General features: G+C 43.9%; 1 long non-coding RNA gene across 3 annotated transcripts in view; it reads right to left on the reverse strand.

Annotated features, from left to right (window-relative positions):
- Positions 1-5,745, reverse strand: part of LOC114487661 (uncharacterized) — a 27,960-nt gene extending 22,215 nt beyond the window's left edge. For all 3 annotated transcript variants that reach the window (XR_008619176.1, XR_008619177.1, XR_003682896.2), the window contains exon 1: positions 5,382-5,745. This is a non-coding gene — a long non-coding RNA (uncharacterized lncRNA). The remainder of the gene's footprint in view (positions 1-5,381) is intronic.
- Between the last annotated feature and the right edge of the window lie 806 nt (positions 5,746-6,551).

Below are 6,551 nucleotides of genomic sequence, written 5' to 3' on the forward strand. Positions count from 1 at the left end.
GGAGGGAGGGAGATGCAAGAGGGAAGAGATGTGGGAACATATGTATATGTATAACTGATTCACTTTGTTGTAAAGGAGAAACTAACACACTATTGTAAAACAGTTATACTCCAATAAAGATGTTAAAAAAAAAGTCAAATAAGAAAAAACCTATTGTATCAAACTGGAAATGTAGAGGAAATGGGTGATTTTGTAATAAAAACACATTAACAAAATGATTCTAAAATTAGGAAAATACAAACATACCAATTAGCCACCCAGGGACCTCTTTCCCCTGCTGGTTCTCCTCTCATTATGCTGGGGTTTCCCTCTCCTGAACAGGGAAGGAACAGGAACAGAGATGTCCATCAGCTCCCCTACGATCTGACCCCACCCAGTGTCTTCACCTCCACCCACCATGACCCCCTGAATGAGAACATCCTGCGAGAGGGAGTCTCAGGGATTACTGATTCTGATGTGTAAGCTAGGACTTTTTTGATTCCAAGGGACTGGACACACTTACTGATGTAAAAATAATTTCATTTCTTAATGATAGAAATATTTATTTCTACTTGCAAGAGGCAGTTATAGCAGTGGTTTTGGGCCTGGTGGGACAGGGGCTCACACTCTCATAGTGTGACCTGGTCCCTTTGTCCTACTAAGTGACTTTGTGGTGGCCCCATCCACAGGTACAGTCTCTATCTCTGCATCAGGGGCCTCCAGCAACTCCAGGCTGACACCCGCTCATGTCCATTCTACTGGGAAGGGTCTCTCCTTTAGGTTCCATGAAAAGTCACAGCTTTAAAGACCTTTGCTCAGCTTGGGTCACATTCTCATCCCTGAACCCACAAGAAGATGGAACATGGGACTGGCTAGACATGGATCATATGCCCATTTCTGAGGTTAGTGGAACATGGGATCAACCCTCTGCAAAAGTGTGGACTGGAAGCAGGTGGGATGTAATTCCCAAAAGCTGAGATGCTAAGAATAGATGCTGGGTTGGGGGAAGCAGCAGATTCCACATCACTGACAGCCCACTGCACAGCACAGAATCTGAAGCCCAAGGAAGGAAACGGTTCACTTAGGGTCAGGGGCTGTGGCCACCCTTCCAGTGCTCTTGCTGTCCTCCCAGGATGGCAAGAAGCTCTTCCACTTGCTGAAAAAGCAACTTTGTTGTCGGTGGGAAACTCAGGGCTCCTTCCTTGGGCATCAGGTCCACACATCTCAGAGATTGGTCAAGAATAGCCTGTGTGTCCTCGGAAGGCACAGAGATCTCATTCCTGTCCCTGGGCGGTGGGAGCCCAGGCATCATGCCTCATGTTCACATTAATCACCCACCCATGAAGAACAAATTTGCTCATTTTCCAGTCTCTTCTCTCTACAAAAAGTAGAGAAATTATTACTCAATGAAACAGTGGGAGTCTCAAGGATTATTCTGTACCACGATAACACAGTTGGTGGCTTTCCAGAGACCACAGGGTATGGGACAGGGATGCACATATCTCCCCAACAATAAGGCCTCAATGTGAAACTCTGTTAGGAGTCCCAGATGCTTCAATACCTTTTTTTTTTTTAAACACCTTTACTGGAGTATAATTGCTTTACAATGGTGTGTTAGTTTCTGCTTTATAACAAAGTGAATCAGCTATACATATACATATGTCCCCGTATCTCCTCCCTCTTGCGTCTCCTTCCAACCCTCCCTATCCCACCCCTCTAGGTGGTGCTTCAATACCTTTGATTCTCAATGGATATGAATGTCAATCTTTGTTACAACCAGAAGGTTGAAGATTGCAGGGCCACAGTCTGCGTATGGTTGTCATGACCAGGGCCACACTCAATGTTTGGAGGGTTATTACCTCTCTTGGCAGGCTAAGAGGCAATGAGGGTGGAGGCATTTATTTCAACCACATGGACACTGGGAACTGAAACATCCCAAGGAACTGTCTAGGATACCCAGGTAGCTGTTCAATTACCCAGCAGCACAATCGGCTCAGTAGTTGGCCACAGGGGCTTGAGGGGCAAAGGCTGACCTGAGCTGGAGAACCATGGATGCCTGCCTGGATGCTCAGAGGCCAAGAGCTGTTCTGAGACTTGACTGTTTTTACACCCATGCAGATGGAACAGAGGATCCATCCAGTCCCAGGAGGGCCCCACTAGCCCTCAACAAGGTAGCACCGATGGGCCGGCAGCTTGATGCACCCAGTCCTGTATAAATCCACACATGTCTACAGAGTACCTTGCATGTCAGGGCTGCGCTGGACTGTGGCTGCTCAGACAGAGTGGGGCCAGCATCCCTTCCCAGGTGGGAGGGTAGAGGGAAACCCTGCATGACCTCTGAGACCCTAAGTACCCTTGACTGAGGTTGAGTTCAATTTGAATCAGTTGAGTGACCAGAGCAGACATTACATTCATCTTGTATCAGAGCCCAGGGCTGGAGGAGCAGAAAAACAATGGCCTAGCTCAACCCTGATCCTCACCCTGACACTGATCCTAATCCTAAACTTGGACCCTGACCCTAAACCCTGACCTAACCTTAACCCTAGCCCATACCCTAAACCTAACCCATACTCATACCCATATCCTACCTGTATCCTAATCCTAACCCATACCCTAATGAGACCAAAACCATAAACCTTAACCAATAAAGAAAACTACAACCGTGACCAAAACCATAAACCATAAAATGTATTCATTAACCATACATATGTCATAACCATAAACCATAACCCAGCCCCAGCAAGTCTCAGCCCTAACACCCTCCAAACCACTAACACCAAGCCAAATCTAATCAAATCATACAAATACATCATAAAGAAAACTACATCAGTATAACTTATAAATAGGAATATAAGAATCCTCCACAAAATAAGAGCAACATGAAAGCAAAAGAATATTAAACGGATGATGCCATAAGCGTCTCTACACCAGAAATTTCAGCTGTTCAACATATTAAAGCTAAGCAATGTATTAAACCACAATAAAGGTGTGAAGTAAAAACACATGATATCAATTATTGCAGAAAAAGCTATAATCAAAATCCAGTGCTATTTCATGATACAAACACTCAAAAGTAGGAATAACAACCTAAATGTCCATTGACAGAGGAATGGATAAAGAAGATGTGTACATATAACAATGGAATATTACCCACCTGTAAAAGAGAACGAAATAATGCTATTTGCAGCAACATGGATGGACCAAGAGATTGTCATACTGAGTGAAGTCAGAGAAGGACAAATATTGTATGATATCGCTTATATGTGGAATCCAAAAAAATGGTACAAATGAACTTATTTACAAAACAGAAATAGAGTCACAGATGTATTGGTATATAGAAAACAATCTTATGGTTAGCAGGGGGGAAAGAGGGGGAAGGATAAATTGGGAGATTGGGACTGACATATATACACTACTATATATAAAACAGATAACTAATAAGGACCTACTGTAGAGTGCAGGGAACTCTACTCAATACTCAGTAATGACCCACATGTGAAAAGAATCTAAAAAAGAGTGAATATATGTATATGTATAACTGATTCACTTTGCTGTACAGCAGAAAGTAACACAACATTGAAAATCAACTATACTCCAATAAAATTTTTTTTTAAAGTAGTAATAAAAGGAAATTTGTTCAGTATGCAAAAGAGTAGTACACAGAGCCACAGAAAACATCACACTCAATGTTAAAGCCTGAAAGATTTACTCCTGAAATCAGGAACAAGGCCAGGAAGCTGGCCTTCACTGCTGTTACTCAATAGTGTACTGGAAGTTCTAACCAGAGTCTCGAGGTAAGAAATAAAAGGCATCCATGTGTGAATGGAAAAATTAAAGCTGTGTCTATTCACAGAACACAGATCACATCTTGTATATAAAACTTCCTATATCAACAAAAAATTATTTGAGCTATCAACTAATTCAGCAAAATTATAGGACAAAATATCAATTCACGAAAATCTATCTTATATGTGTACACTGGCAATAAATAATCTGAAAAAGAATTTATGAAAACAATTCCATTTTAAATAATGTCAACGTTAATATTTAGGAATATACTTGATCAAGATATGACTTGTTTTTATGTACGTAAAGTTGTTTGTACGTTCGAAATTACTGGGAAGTAAGTTACTTTTCAAAACGCCCTGTCATTACCATGCCAGAAAAGCAGAGAAAACATCAAACTTCCATATAGAGGCCAAGCCTTACCCAGATCCAGTTCACCCAAAGTCCACATGGAATTTACAGGCACTGTGGGAAGATTAGATTAGGAGCCACTATGTCTTTGGTGTTGTGGATGATCTGGATGCGATAGAAACAGTGGGATTTTCAAGTTCCAATTTTCTACATCATCACACCAAAAAAACTATTAGAACTAATACATGAATTCAGTAAAGTTACAAAATCAATACACAGAAATCAACTGCATTTCTAAACACTAGTAATGAACCATCAGAAAGAGAAAGAAAACAACCCTATTACAATTGCATCAAAAAGAACAAAATAGGGCTTCCCTGGTGGCGCAGTGGTTGAGGGTCCGCCTGCCGATGCAGGGGACACGGGTTCATGCCCCGGTCCGGGAGGATCCCACATGCCGCGGAGCGGCTGGGCCCGTGAGCCGTGGCCGCTGAGCCTGCGCTTCCGGAGCCTGTGCTCCGCAACGGGAGAGGCCGCAACAGTGAGAGGCCCGCGTACCGCAAAAAAAAAAAAAAAAAAAAAAAAAAAAGAACAAAATACCTAGGAATAAACTTAACCAAGGACTTGAAAGACCTACACACTGAAAACTTTAAGACATCGATAAAGAAATTGAAAAAGACACAAATAAATGGAAAGATATCCCCTTCTCAGGGAATGGAAGAATTAATATGGTTAAAATTTCCATTCTGCCCGAAGCAACGTACACAGTGAATGCCAGCCCTACCAAATTTCCGATGGTATTTTTCACAGAAATAAAACAAATCATCCTAACATTTGTGTGGAACCATAAAGGACCCCAAATAGCCAAAGCGACCCTGAGAAAGGAGAACAGGCTGCAGGCATCTTGCTCCCTGACTTCACACTATATTGTGAAGCTACAGTGGCCAAAAAAGTGTGGAACTGGCACAAAAACAGGCGCAGGGACCAGAGGAACAGAACTGAACCCAGAATTAACCCCACACAGATGGGGTCAGTTACTTTGCGACAAAGGGGCCAAAGACACACCAAGGGGAAGGACAGTCCCCACAATAAGCAGTGCTGGGAAAAATGGACACCACATAACTCATGCCGGTTACACTGCACACAAAACTGACTAAAAACGCAGTTTTCCACATCAAGCCCTTCCTGCGTGGCATGAAGACGGACACCCCTCCCTCAGCAGTCAGGCGCACACACACAGGAAGCTTCTCCTCACTTCTCCTCACCTCTTCCTCCTGGCGTCTCCTGGGTCGTCAGGAAACCCAGCTCCTGTCAGCATGGACACAGCCCCGTGTTGTCCTGAAGCCCAAGCCCCGGCGAGTCTAACGGAGACTCAGCTCCTGTCAGCAGAGACGCTGACCCGGCCATCCCCGCACAAGCTCTGGCGGCGCCTGAGACGAACTCCCGTCAGCGGCGCGCTGAGGCGAGACCGGTGGAACGCGCGTGCGCCGTGGGTCAGAGAGGCGGGCTCAGTCCCGTCTGTGGTCGGTGCGGGACGTGCAGGCTGCACCTGACTCACGGTTCACTGGAGACAGCGCTCCCTGCTGGCAGAACTGCCGAACCCACTAAACTGCGGAAATTCAAACTGAAATGGAGACAGTGTCCTAAAACTTTTCTAAAAACAGTTAAGGAACAAGTAATTGGACACCATATGGCATGAAATGACGCCAACTTAACAACTTACACCAAATTCATTCAAAATTATTCACAGACAAACTTAAAGTGGAAAACTATTCAAAATTATAGAAGAAAACTTAGAAGAAAATCAATAGGAGCTTGGGTTTGGTCATGTAGATCATGAGCTTTGAGTTTTAACACACAACACAAAAAGGCAATCCACAAAGAAAAATAAGGACTACTGTCATCACAAAGCTACCTCACACCTCAGGAATCACAACAGACGATTCCCAGAATGAACTGATTTGCAGGAGGCAGCATGCCTGCAGCCCTCGGCCCTCAGCCCCCAGGTGGTGCACCTTTCATAGGAGAGATTTATTTCCTGCTTTCCAGGAGACAGAGAGAATACGGAAAGTGTCTCTCTTGCATGGGTCTTTTCTTAAGTAACATTAATTCAAAAGAATTAATATGTCATTAAGACATATTTAGAAGTGACCAGCTCTGGGCCCTAACAATATATACATACAAGAAAGAGAGAGACAGAGAAACAGAGAGAGAGAGGCACTGACAGACAGACAAAGAGAATGAACGCAAGGGAGAGGGATCGAGTAGAAGTCACAGACTTTTCATAAATCAGTCTTCATGTTAGAACCCAGTCACAATGTCCATGCACCCTGGAGGGGTGGGGATTACACAAGGACATTTGACCAGGAGGCACCACAGAGGCCGAGATGAGACACTGGGTCCTGAATCTAAACATAACAGGAGGGCTTCCCTGG

The sequence above is a fragment of the Physeter macrocephalus genome, chromosome 14 (assembly GCF_002837175.3).
Source record: "Physeter macrocephalus isolate SW-GA chromosome 14, ASM283717v5, whole genome shotgun sequence".
Taxonomy (NCBI): Eukaryota; Metazoa; Chordata; class Mammalia; order Artiodactyla; family Physeteridae; genus Physeter; species Physeter macrocephalus.